General features: G+C 36.8%; 1 non-coding gene across 1 annotated transcript; it reads right to left on the bottom strand.

Moving 5' to 3' along the window:
* Positions 1-648: 648 nt before the first annotated feature.
* On the bottom strand, positions 649-721 carry TRNAG-CCC (transfer RNA glycine (anticodon CCC)). Its single transcript has one exon. It is a non-coding gene; the product is annotated as a tRNA-Gly (tRNA).
* Between the last annotated feature and the right edge of the window lie 11,287 nt (positions 722-12,008).

Here is a 12,008-nt window from a genome sequence, read left to right as displayed (position 1 = left end):
ATAGCTCATCTTTCTCTTAAACGAAACAATATTGAATTGAATATTCATTTTCAGTTAATAAAAATGAAGAAACATTTTTTCTTATTTTTAGATGTACTTTTACAAACCAATCTGCTTTGTCAGTACTACTTGAATATCATTTTTTTTCAGTTGCATTCCTTTGTTTTCATAGCATTTGCTTTTATAGTTATTTTCTATTTACAAAGGAATACAATGCGTTTGGTGTTGTTGATATAGTATCAGTTAAATATAAATTTATTTAGATAAAAATGTGATTTTCTTTAAAGAAAGTTATTGAATAAATGGTAAAGTTAATGTACAGATATGGCAGACTCATGAGAATGGTATATGGTCACTGAAGTTGGAGGAACAGAGGTCTAGAGGAAATATTTCCATCTGTGGTAAAGGATGAGTTTTGTGTTTTTTAAATTTTCAAGCCATTGCAAGATCTTACTTTCATAAAACACAGAGCAATTAATTACTAGAAAAATAAAAGTTAAAAAAAAGCACCAAAACAATAGGCTTGATTTTTATTTTTTTATTTTAATTAATTAATTTTACTTATTTCGCTGCTCTGGGTCTTAGTCTCAGCACATGGGATCTTTAGTTGCTGCATGTGAATTCTTAGTTGCAGCTTGTAGGATCTAGTTCCTTGACCAGGGCTCGAACCTGGGCCCCCTGCATTGGGAGGGCAGAGTCTTAGCCACTGGACCACCAGGGAAGTACCCAAGCTTGAATTTTAAATTATTAGATTCACCATTCATAAAATAATTCTGTCAAATTGCTATAAAAGTTTTAAATATTGACTCTAAGCTTCAGAACTGACGTCCTTGTATACCTTTGATGGTGTGCAGTCTGACAGGTTGGTCCATAGACCACAATTTGAATAACACTGGCCTTGAGAAAGAGTATGGGCTGGAGGAAGGTCAGTGTTGAAGGGCAGAACAGAGGAAGAGTAACTGCAGTGTCTCCTTTTTCAAATCCTTAATTCCATATAGTCACTACTAATTCCTATTCATTCCTTTCTCTTTATTGTTTTTGCCTTAGTTCAAGCCTTCCTTATGAATCCAGTATAAATGTACTGTTGTGAAAAAATATATTCTCATCAAGTTGTTTTTAAAAATGAGACCTATGAAAGTTTACTAAGAAATTATCCAATGACTGTTGAAGATATTTTTCCATATATGGTTCAAAATCTCTTTGAAGATGGATCTGTAAAAGTTTTCTTTTGGAGTTTAGTACCAGGAAAATATTTTCTTCTTACGAATCAGTGTGCTTCCTTTTATTCCTTCAATCAGACAATGAGGGTTACATAACACATCCTGTTATACACCTCATGTATTTTTTTGGCAGGAAAATCAGGGATAGATTTTAATATACAATCACAGTAATTATATTGGTAGTCAACATTCTTCCTCCTTTTACTTCAGTTTTAGTTTTCTATTATATGAATCCCCAAACTGAGAAAAGGAATAACCATTGGAAAATCCAAGATATGGTTACTTATACTTTACTTCTATCCAAGCAAGGTGAAAGAGCTTACATCTTGAGAGAAAGACATAGTTAACAGACGTTGAATCTTAAAATACTCATTAGACTTTCTATTTTTACATATTTCTGAGGTCTTCTATAAGTTCCGAGTAGATGAAGCTTACAGAACAGATTTAAGTGGCTTGTTTTAAAATTGTCTTTTTTTCACTGACATGGAATTTAACTTCTCTGAGATTGAAACAGTTAACAGGAGAGATCATGATGGAGCTAGTCTGCATGTGTTTTCTGGTTATTGTTAGTCGACTGTTGGAAGTGAACCTAGATTTGATCAGGATATGAAGTAGGCATGATTCATGCAGTTATTTTGAAAGGGTTGTCTGTCCCAGTTCCGGGAGAGATGCTGTTGTTTGCCTGCTCCACTAAGGAGGAAGGCAGACGTGAAGTGAATTGTATGACACCATGATTACTGGTCTTAGATAAAGACTAGAAACTGCAGTGTCAACCGAAGGGCATCCAAGCAAAAGTGGTAGGGAATAGGATTGGGAAATACTAGGAGGCAAAGTCCTGGACTTCCCAGCTGGCTCAGTGGTAAAGAATCTGCCTGCCAATTCAGGAGACAGAGGAGACACAGGTTCAAGCCCTGGGTTGGGAAGATCCCCTGGAGGAGGAACTGGCAAATCATTCCAGTGTTCTTGCCAGGATAATCCCATGGAAAAGTAGGAAAAGCACATAGTTTTGGTGGCAATGATGAATTTATTGAAATTTGAATTAATATTTGTATTTTTCATCCATCATGAACACTGATTTGGAGTCGGAAGCATATAACAACATTAAGATTATCATTCGCTATGAGTGATTGGGGTCTGGGAAGTCTTTATTGTGCTACTCAGTTGACTTAATGCATAAGAGATGAAAGAGGAAACAAATTCCTAAAATATTTACACTAGAAGAAAGTTCTGACTGCTTGTTCATCCTAAAAACATTTATATAAAATTAACTTCCTTGATCGTCATGGGTATTTAGTCTATGTGAATCCCTACTGTATGAAATGTCCATTTTTATTGGAAAAGACTTTGGTACAGAAACTATGACTAAATGAATGGTTTATCTGTGATAGAAGGAATGAGATAACTTCTATTAGTTGCCTTTAATGTGAGAAATTCTTTCCCAGCTGTATTAGGGATGTTCTGGAATAAGCTGCAACAACATACCAAGAAGTCTTGGCTAACAGACTAATATTCTATTTTACATTGTAAAAAAAATGTAAAAAGCAATGGACTTATTGATGTAGCAATACTGTTTGTTGCAAAAAAAAATTTTTTTAAACAATGCAAGCTTAGCAGAGAAGTTAAGCAAAGTATAAACAGAAAAGTGCCTGATAGTTATATTACAAGGTGATCATATTTCACAAGTAATAGGAAATGTTATCGTTGAGGAAGGCTTTCTTATCTTTCCTTGCTATTCTTTGGAACTCTGCATTCAAATGAGAATGTCTTTCCTTCTCTCCTTTGCTTTTCACTTCTCTTCTTTTCACAGCTATTTGTAAGGCCTCCTCAGACAACCATTTTGCCTTTTTGCATTTCTTTTCCATGGGGATGGTCTTGATCCCCGTCTCCTGTACAATGTCACGACCTCCGTCCATAGTTCATCAGGCTCTCTGTCTATCAGATCTAGTCCCTTAAATCTATTTCTCACTTCCACTGTATAGTCATAAGGGATTTGATTTAGGTGATACCTGAATGGTCTAGTGGTTTTCCCTACTTTCTTCAGTTTAAGTCTGAATTTGGCAATAAGGAGTTCATGATCTGAGCCACAGTCCACTCCCGGTCTTGTTTTTGCTGACTGTATAGAGGTTCTACATCTTTGGCTGCAAAGAATATAATCAATCTGATTTCGGTGTTGACTATCTGGTGATGTCCATGTGTAGAGTTTTCTCTTGTGTTGTTGGAAGAGGGTGTTCACTATGACTAGTGCATTCTCTTGGCAAAACTCTATTAGCCTTTGCCCTGCTTCATTCCGTACTCCAAGTCCAAATTTGCCTGTTGCTCCAGCTGTGTCTTGACTTCCTACTTTTGTATTCCAGTCCCCGATAATGAAAAGGATATCTTTTTTGGGTGTTAGTTCTAAAAGGTCTTGTAGGTCTTCATAGAACCGTTCAACTTCAGCTTCTTCAGCGTTACTGGTTGGGGCATAGGCTTGGATTACCGTGATATTGAATGGTTTGCCTTGGAAATGAACAGAGATCATTCTGTCATTTTTGAGATTGCATCCAAGTACTGCATTTTGGACTCTTTTGTTGACCATGATGGCTACTCCATTTCTTCTAAGGGATACCTGCCCACAGTAGTAGATATAATGGTCATCTGAGTTAAATTCACCCATTCTAGTCCATTTTAGTTCACTGATTCCTAGAATGTTGACATTCACTCTTGCCATCTCCTGTTTGACCACTTCCAATTTGCCTTGATTCATGGACCTAACATTCCAGGTTCCTATACAATATTGCTCTTTACCGCATCGGACCTTGCTTCTATCACCAGTCACATCCACAACTGGGTACGGTTTTTGCTTTGGCTCCATCCCTTCATTCTTTCTGGAGTTACTTCTCCACTGATCTCCAGTAGCATCTTGGGCACCTACCGACCTGGGGAGTTCCTCTTTCAGTATCCTATCATTTTGGCTTCTCATACTGTTCATGGGGTTCTCAAAGCAAGAGTACTGAAGTGGTTTGCCATTCCCTCCTCCATGGGACCACATTCTGTCAGACGTCTCCACCATGACCCATCCGTCTTGGGTGGCCCCACACAGCATGATTTAGTTTCATTGAGTTAGACAAGACTGTGGTCCTGTGATCAGATTGGCTAGTTTTCTGTGATTATGGTTTCAGTATGTCTGCCCTTTGATGCCCTCTCGAAACACCTACGTCTTACTTGGGTTTCTCTTACCTTGGACGTGGGGTATCTCTTTACCGCTGCTCCAGCAAAGCGCAGCCGCTGCTCCTTACCTTGGACGAGGGGTATCTCCTCGTGGCCGCCCCCCTGACCTTGAATGTGGAGTAGCTCTTCTCGGCCCTCATGCGCCCGGGCGTCTCGGCCGCCGCCCCTGACCTCGGGCCTGAGGTAGTTCCTCTCTGCCGCTCCTGCGCCATCGCAGCCTGGCGCTCTCGGTCGCCGCCCCGACCTCCGGCGAGGGGTAGCGCCTCACGGCCACGCAGGCGTGCTGCGATTCGTGGGGTCGCAAAGAGTCCGACATGACTGAGCGACAGAACTGACTGAACTGAGGAAATGTTATGAAACCAGAATGTCCATCATATTTTGGCAATAGTTTAAAAAGCCGTTCATATAAAGACTTAATTGTAACTCCAGAATATTTTTTTTAAGTTTTATTTTATTTTACTTATTTATTGGTTGTACTGCATGGCATGTGGAGTCATAGTTCCCCCACCAAGAATTGAACCCCTGCACCCTGCATTGGAAGTATAGAGTTTTAACCACTGGCCCGCCAGAGAAGTCCCTCCAGAATATTTACATTGCCAAAGTTGATATGACTAGAGCTGTTGCTTCTACTGTTATAATCTAATTTTATATAATTATGATTTGAATGCTAAATATAGCAACCAGAGAGTAATAGTCTCTTCTGACTATAATGAGAACTGTTTGTACTTCATATTAATATCCTCAAGTTATTCTATGTTCAAGCTAAATAATTACTGTGGGATTCAGTTTTTAAGATAACTAATTTATACTTTGACATTAGTTTTACCAAACAGGTATTTTAGCATAAAATATTTAGGCACTTGGAAATTAGAATCATGGAGGAACTTGTTTCCTTTTTTCGTAGTCCATAGTCTCTGGACAACTTTCTACTCATATTAAATATTTCAAAAGCATGAGAGAAAATAAGAACTTTGTCTTTAGACATAAAGATGGCCAACAGGTACATGAATGAAAAGATGCTCAGTATCATGAATTATTAGAGTAATGCAAGTCAAAATCACAATGAGTTACCATCTCACACTGGTCAGAATGGCCATCATTAAAAAGGCTACAAATAATAAATGCTGGAGAGGGTGTGGAGAAAGGGGAACCCTTCTACACTGTTGGTGGGAAAGTAATTTAGTACAGCCACAATGAAAAGCAGTAGAGAGGTTCCTTAAAAAGCTAAAAATAGAGTTACCATAGAGTTTGCCATGCCCTTCTCTGGGGGATCTTCCCGACCCAGGGATCGAACCCTCTTCTCTTAAGCCTCCTGCATTGACAAGCAAGTTCTTTATCACTAGCACTGCCTGGGAAGCCCCAATGCACCAAATTCTTGTGACTTCTCATAGGACTTAAGTTATCATTGTCTTCTCTGGTTCTGTGCTCCTTTTACTGCTAAGTTATTTAGATCTGAGAATCTCTGTTGTTATGACTTTCCTGCTCTCCATCATGTTGAACTAGATAAGGAATTCAGTCACTCAGTTGTGTCCTACTCTTTGTGACCCCATGGACTACAGTAAGCCTTCAGTCCCTTAAAAAAAAAAAAAGAAGCAACACTCCCAGAAGCCATTACCACATGTACAGGTCTTTACTGAACATTTTGTCACGACAGAGACACATTCATAAAAGTTCAAATATCTTTGTTAGGCAATGTTAAGAAAACTTGGGCCCCAGTTTCTATTTATGATAAATACGGGCTTTGGCTTCTAGCAGTATTGCAATCTTTTCCTCTCCCTTCTTTTCAGCCTCATTTTCTCAGATCCAAATATTCTCTCTTTAAAACACAGAGGCACTGAGTTTATTTCATTGCCTTGGCTCCTGTTGACTCAACCCCTCACCTCTCCACTAGTCTTTTAGTAAGAAAATCTAAACAAAGACATTTCCTTCCCTAAAGGCCTTCATACTCTTGTGTTAACCATAGTAGATGCCAAGATCAAGTTCCATGCCCTTTACTTTATCTTTTTTTTCTTTTTTTCATGGTTTGATGCAGGATTTCCAGGAGACTTCTGAAAAGAAACAGTGAAATCAGGACCTCATTATTTTTTTTTCTATCAGTCAAAATAAAAGTTTCTGACATTTCACCACTATGTATGATGTTAGCTATAATTTTTTTTTTTTAAGATATCCTTTATTCTGTTAAGGAAGGGCCAGTCCATTCCTAATGTGCTAAGTTGTTTATCATGAAAAAAATCTAGAATTTTAGTAATTGTTTTCCTGAAATCATTAAAAAGATCTGATAATTTCTGCCCTTTACTTGTTATTCTGTTAAGTAACTTCAATGGATTTTTCTAGTGTTAAATGGCTCGTGTACCCTTTGGGTATACCATATCTATTCATGAAATATTACCTTTTAAAATACAGCAGTAGATTAAGTTTTTTAAATATTTCATTAGAGTTTTGGGAGTCTATGTTAATAAATAAGATTAAGCTCTAGTTTTCTTTTTTTCAAACACTATTCTTTGCTAATATTGCTATAAAGGCAATATTCATTTCATAAAATTAAGTGGGGAACTTGCTCATGTTCTTCAATTCTGGAATAATTTGTGAAACAAAGAGCTTATCTTTTTTCTTTTTACCTAAGTAAAAAGTCACTATGAAATCATTTGGCTCTGATGCCTGTTTTTGTGAGTAGATATGTTCACTGACAATTTTTAAAATGGTTATAGGTAAGTTCAGATTGCCTCTTCTTGAACCAATTTTGATATTTTATGTTTTTTTAAATAATTTTCAATTTTATAAGTTCAAATTCATTGGCATAAAGTTGTTTCTAATATTTTCTCATGATTAAACATGACACATATAGATCCATGGAAGCATTTTATCTTCTCTCTTGACTTCTGTTGTGTATTCAAGATCTCTATGTTCCTCATCTCTGTAATGTCTTTGTCTTCCATTGCATTAATTTCTGCTCATTTTTGTTTTCATAGAGGTAACAAACTATTCCAGTACCATTTGTGGTAAAGACTTCTCTTTCCTATTTAATTGTTTTGATGCCTTGGTCAAAAATCAAATGTTGTATAAGTGTGGGTCTTTCCCTGGACTTTTTTATTTTATTCCATGGATCTGGTTGTCTTGTTTTAACATGAATCTCATTCTGTCTTGATTATCCTAGTTTTAGAGTAAGTCTTAAAATCAGGTAGTAGAAGTCCTACCTTCATGTTTAACATTCATAGTTTACTTAGAGTCTGCTTATTTACATTTCTCATGGCATAGCAATTGCTTTGCCTACCCTTGCTATTTGAATCCTGATCCTTCCCTCGAATAGCATTTCTTTCCTACTAAAATTTGTTGAATGGCAGATTCTCAAAACCGTTATAGGTTTAAAATGTATCTCTATTGCCCTCATTCTTGAATGATAGTTAAACTGAGTATAGAATTCTGAGTTATTTTCCCTGAGTACTTAGATAATATTATTATATAATCTCTTCATGTGTATTTCTGCTGAGAAATTTACTATTCCTCTTGTCATTCATTTTTGTGTGCACGAGTGTGTATTTCTACCGTTCTCTCTGAGTGCATTGATACCTCTTTTTTTTTTTACCAGTTTTGCAATGTTGTGTCTGGACTTATTTGTATTTATCTTGAGGACTTGATTGATGATTGATTTGTTGATCAATGCTTTCATTCTCAGAGCTTATAAGCATGTATTTATTATGTAATTATATATAAAATATATTTGTGAATTTATAAATATATAATTTATGTATATAAATTGACTCTCACATTTTCTTCTTATACAAGCATACCCTAAAGGCACTGCGGGTTCAGTTTCAGACCACAATAAACTGAATATTTCAATAAAGTGAGTCAAATGAATTTTTGGTTTCCCATTGCATATAAAAGTTATGTTTATACTATATTGTAGTCTTTTAAGTGAAATAGCATTAGGTCTTAAAAAAAGCAATGTATATACCTTAATTTAAAAATGCTTTTTTGCTAAAAAAAATGCTAATCATTATCTGAACCTTCAGCAAGTCATCATCTTTTTGCTGGTGGAGTGTGTGATAGATTGCAAGAATTATTAACATGTGACCCAGAGACACAAAATGAGCAAATGCTCAACGCAGGGTTACCACAAACCTTCAATTTGCAAAAAAAAAAAAAAAACAACCCAAAGGATCTGGAAAGCACAACAAAGCACAATAAAATGAGGCATGCTTGTACTTTTTTCATGAAAATTATTTAATGTTTGATTGCCCTTCTCATTCTTGCCTCTGAATCAGTTTCTCTTCCCTGTATTTTATCTCTGTCTTCCTGTTTCATTCTAGGATATTTCCCTTGGTCTCTCTTCCAGCTTATAATGTCTTTCTTTAGGTGTGTTTCAGTCTACTCCTTAACTCAGTGTAGTATCCATGGCCCAGCCATCTACTTGGGACTTTTCAATGCTTGTTGGCTGATTTACAACTGCCAGTATTGCTTTTTTTTCTTTTTCCTCTAGAACAACAGGCTGGAAGCATTGGGAAATAAGCACCGTTTCCTCCAGTCCGAAATGACTAAGACAAGTAGTAGAAATATGGGCTCACTATCCACATGTGGGGAGTTTTAGCATTTTGGTTTCTCGTAAGACTTTTTTATGCACCGGATCTGTATGCTGGTGAAAAACTTCTCTGTTGTGTCCTCTAGTGGGAGGTGGAGTTTTTCTGGCTCCTCTTTCATAATATATGCAACTATGTGCGGGATCGCAGTTACAGCAATAGTCTTGCATAGCAAAGATTACATCTCCTATTGTATGATAACAAATATTCCAGAGACTAGGATCTCATTTGGTGTCTGCTGCTCCTCTGAGTCTCTGGTTCCTTAAGTTATGTTTTTAGTACTCCGTGTGAAGTTCTCTCTCTCTGGCACTTTGGCACTTCCTTTTTATTCTTTGAAGAGTGTGTGTGTGTGTGTGTGTGTGTGTGTGTTGTTTTCTATTTGTTTCTAATGGTGATGGGAGAGAGTGGGCCACGTCATTGCAGCCACCGTGATTTTCCATGGTGCCTTGTGCGTGGTGATTGTGTGTAATTTCCTGAGCTGTGGAAAGCTGTAGTGACTGTGGTGTTTTAAGTATTCTAATCCATGCCATGTAGACATGGAAGTATGGATTATAATGAATGGAAAAATGTGTTTTCCATTTGTGTTTAAAATGTCAGAATTTTAATGGATCAAGGTACTTCACCTCTGAGAAAAAGGAATTTCAAATTTGCGAGTTCAAAGAAAAATTTGTGAAGAGTATTTAGCAAAAGTAAGTGGAGCACAATGAGAGACCTTTTCAAGAATAGCTGTAGCTGATGAGCCTTTTTTGTTTGTTTCTGCAGGTGAAAATACAACCAAAGAGAGGGTATATTTGACACATCCTAACTGCACATTTACAAAGATTTCCTTATAAATATTTACAATGATCATTTAAAAAAAAATTGTGTGTAGATATTTTGCCTGCTATGAAACCACAAGCATACTGATAACTCTCACTTTTGGCATAAGACTTTGTAAGCAAAGTGTATGCGCCATCTTTCCATCAATAAATTTCTAGGATTTTATGTTCAATGTTATATTTTCTACTTTAGATAAGTTCAGATGTTGTTAACTGATGTGACAATGACATAATGATGTGATAAGTACTTAATACAGTTTTCTGTTTATTCAATTAATGTATGTATTTTTAATTGATTAATTAACTAATTGGCTATGCTGGGTCTTTGTTACCGCACGTGGACTTTCTCTAGTTGCAGAGACAGGGGCTATTCTCCAGCTGCAGTGCGCAGGCTTCCCATTGTGGTGAGTTCTCTTGTTGAGGAGCACAGTCTCCAGGAATCTCAGGCTCGATAGTTGTGACTCATAGCCTTAGTTGCTCCTCGGCATATGGAGTCTTCCTGGACCAGGGATCGAACTCATGTTCCCCTCATTGACAAGCAGATTCTTAACGTCTGGACCACCAGGGAAGTCAAATACATTTTTAAGTAATGGTTTCTAAAACATATGTTTTGAAAACTTATACTCATCTATTTCTCAACATTGTTTATGCATCATTTTCTATACCATACTTTTTGTACGAATATTATTTTTTATTACCAGCCTCTTTTTGAAGCTGATGTATCTAAATTACAACCATGTTATTACTCTGAAACAGACCAGGTTCCAGGAAGTCCTGTTAATTATCTTCCATTATAAATTCTAGAGACTCTCAAGGATTGTTTCATCCTAGAATTTGTGAGTTGTTTCTCAGCCACACTGAAATAAATCTTGAAAAATACCAACATAGGGTAGAGAACAATATTAAATGTTAATATATTTTTTTCCCTAGAATGGGTAGTTGAAATATGTCAAGCCTGAGAATAGAGACCCAGCAGGATATATGAGAGTATCTCAGATCACTTCTGAATTTTCTAATCCACCACCTATTTTTCTAACTTTCCTACATCTTTCATCTCACAGATTGCAGACTAGAGCTCAAAGTTCAACTAGCTATTTCACAAAAAAGATTGAATGGCATACTCTGGGTTTAGACTTTAGAATAGTTTTAGTGATCTCAGATGAAAAATAGACAGGAATTCAAGTGAGCTGTGTCTGGGTTTGAATTCTAGCCTCTTCACTTACTACTCCTCCATGAGCTTGAACAAATTGTTTAGCCTCTCCAAGAAGTGGGTATAATTGACAGTGCTACTTTTTCTGGGTTAATGGAAGGATTATATGAAATCAGGAACACTGAAGACAGTCCAATTATCTGGCATATAATAAACTCATGAAGTAAAGTAAAATGAAAGTCACTCAGTCGTGTTCACCTCTTTGTGACCCCATGTACTGTAGCCTGCCAGGTTCCTCTGTCCATGGAATTCTCCAGGCAAGAATACTGGAGTGGGTAGCAGTTCACTTCTCCAGGGGATCTTCCTAACCCAGGGATTAAACCCAGGTCTCCTGCATTGCAGGCGGATTCTTTATCTTCTGAGCCACCAATAAGCTCATAGCAAGCACTTTTCTTTTACCGTTTTTTCAACATAGTTCTTGGCTTTCTCATAAATTTAGATATTACTATAAAATCTGTTTACAATAATTTTATTATGAATTTGTTTCAACAAACATTTAATAGGTACCTATCACCTGCCAGTGTGTGCTACACAAGAGTTAGTAATACAGATTCTCAAGGAATAGACTGTGCCTGAAATTGATTTGTCTCTATTTAATGTATTAGCCTTCATAAATGAACTTGTGTTTCAAGTGGGTTTGTATTGATTTACCCATGGCATTTCACTTTGTCCTCCATGTGACCCAGATCACATGTACTTCAGACAAAGCAGAGTCTAACTACGGAGGGAGCAAGGCTTACCCCAGGCGCTAGGAGTCAAGACTATGAGATTCCTTTACCAGCTGGGCATATAAATGGACCAGAATAAGAATTGAATTCTGATCCTCCATTCCCACTTTTGTCCAATACATCAAAGCAGGCAAAAAAAACCTTAAAGTTATGATGCTAAAAAATTAATAGCACAGGACAAAAATTGCCTATTACCTGGATGAAAAGCAACTTTTCAAGGAAGGGGAAATGAGAAGCCTGTACAGAGG

This window comes from Dama dama, chromosome 7, assembly GCF_033118175.1.
Source record: "Dama dama isolate Ldn47 chromosome 7, ASM3311817v1, whole genome shotgun sequence".
Lineage (NCBI taxonomy): Eukaryota > Metazoa > Chordata > Mammalia > Artiodactyla > Cervidae > Dama > Dama dama.
This window is presented reverse-complemented; position numbering and strand designations above follow the sequence as displayed.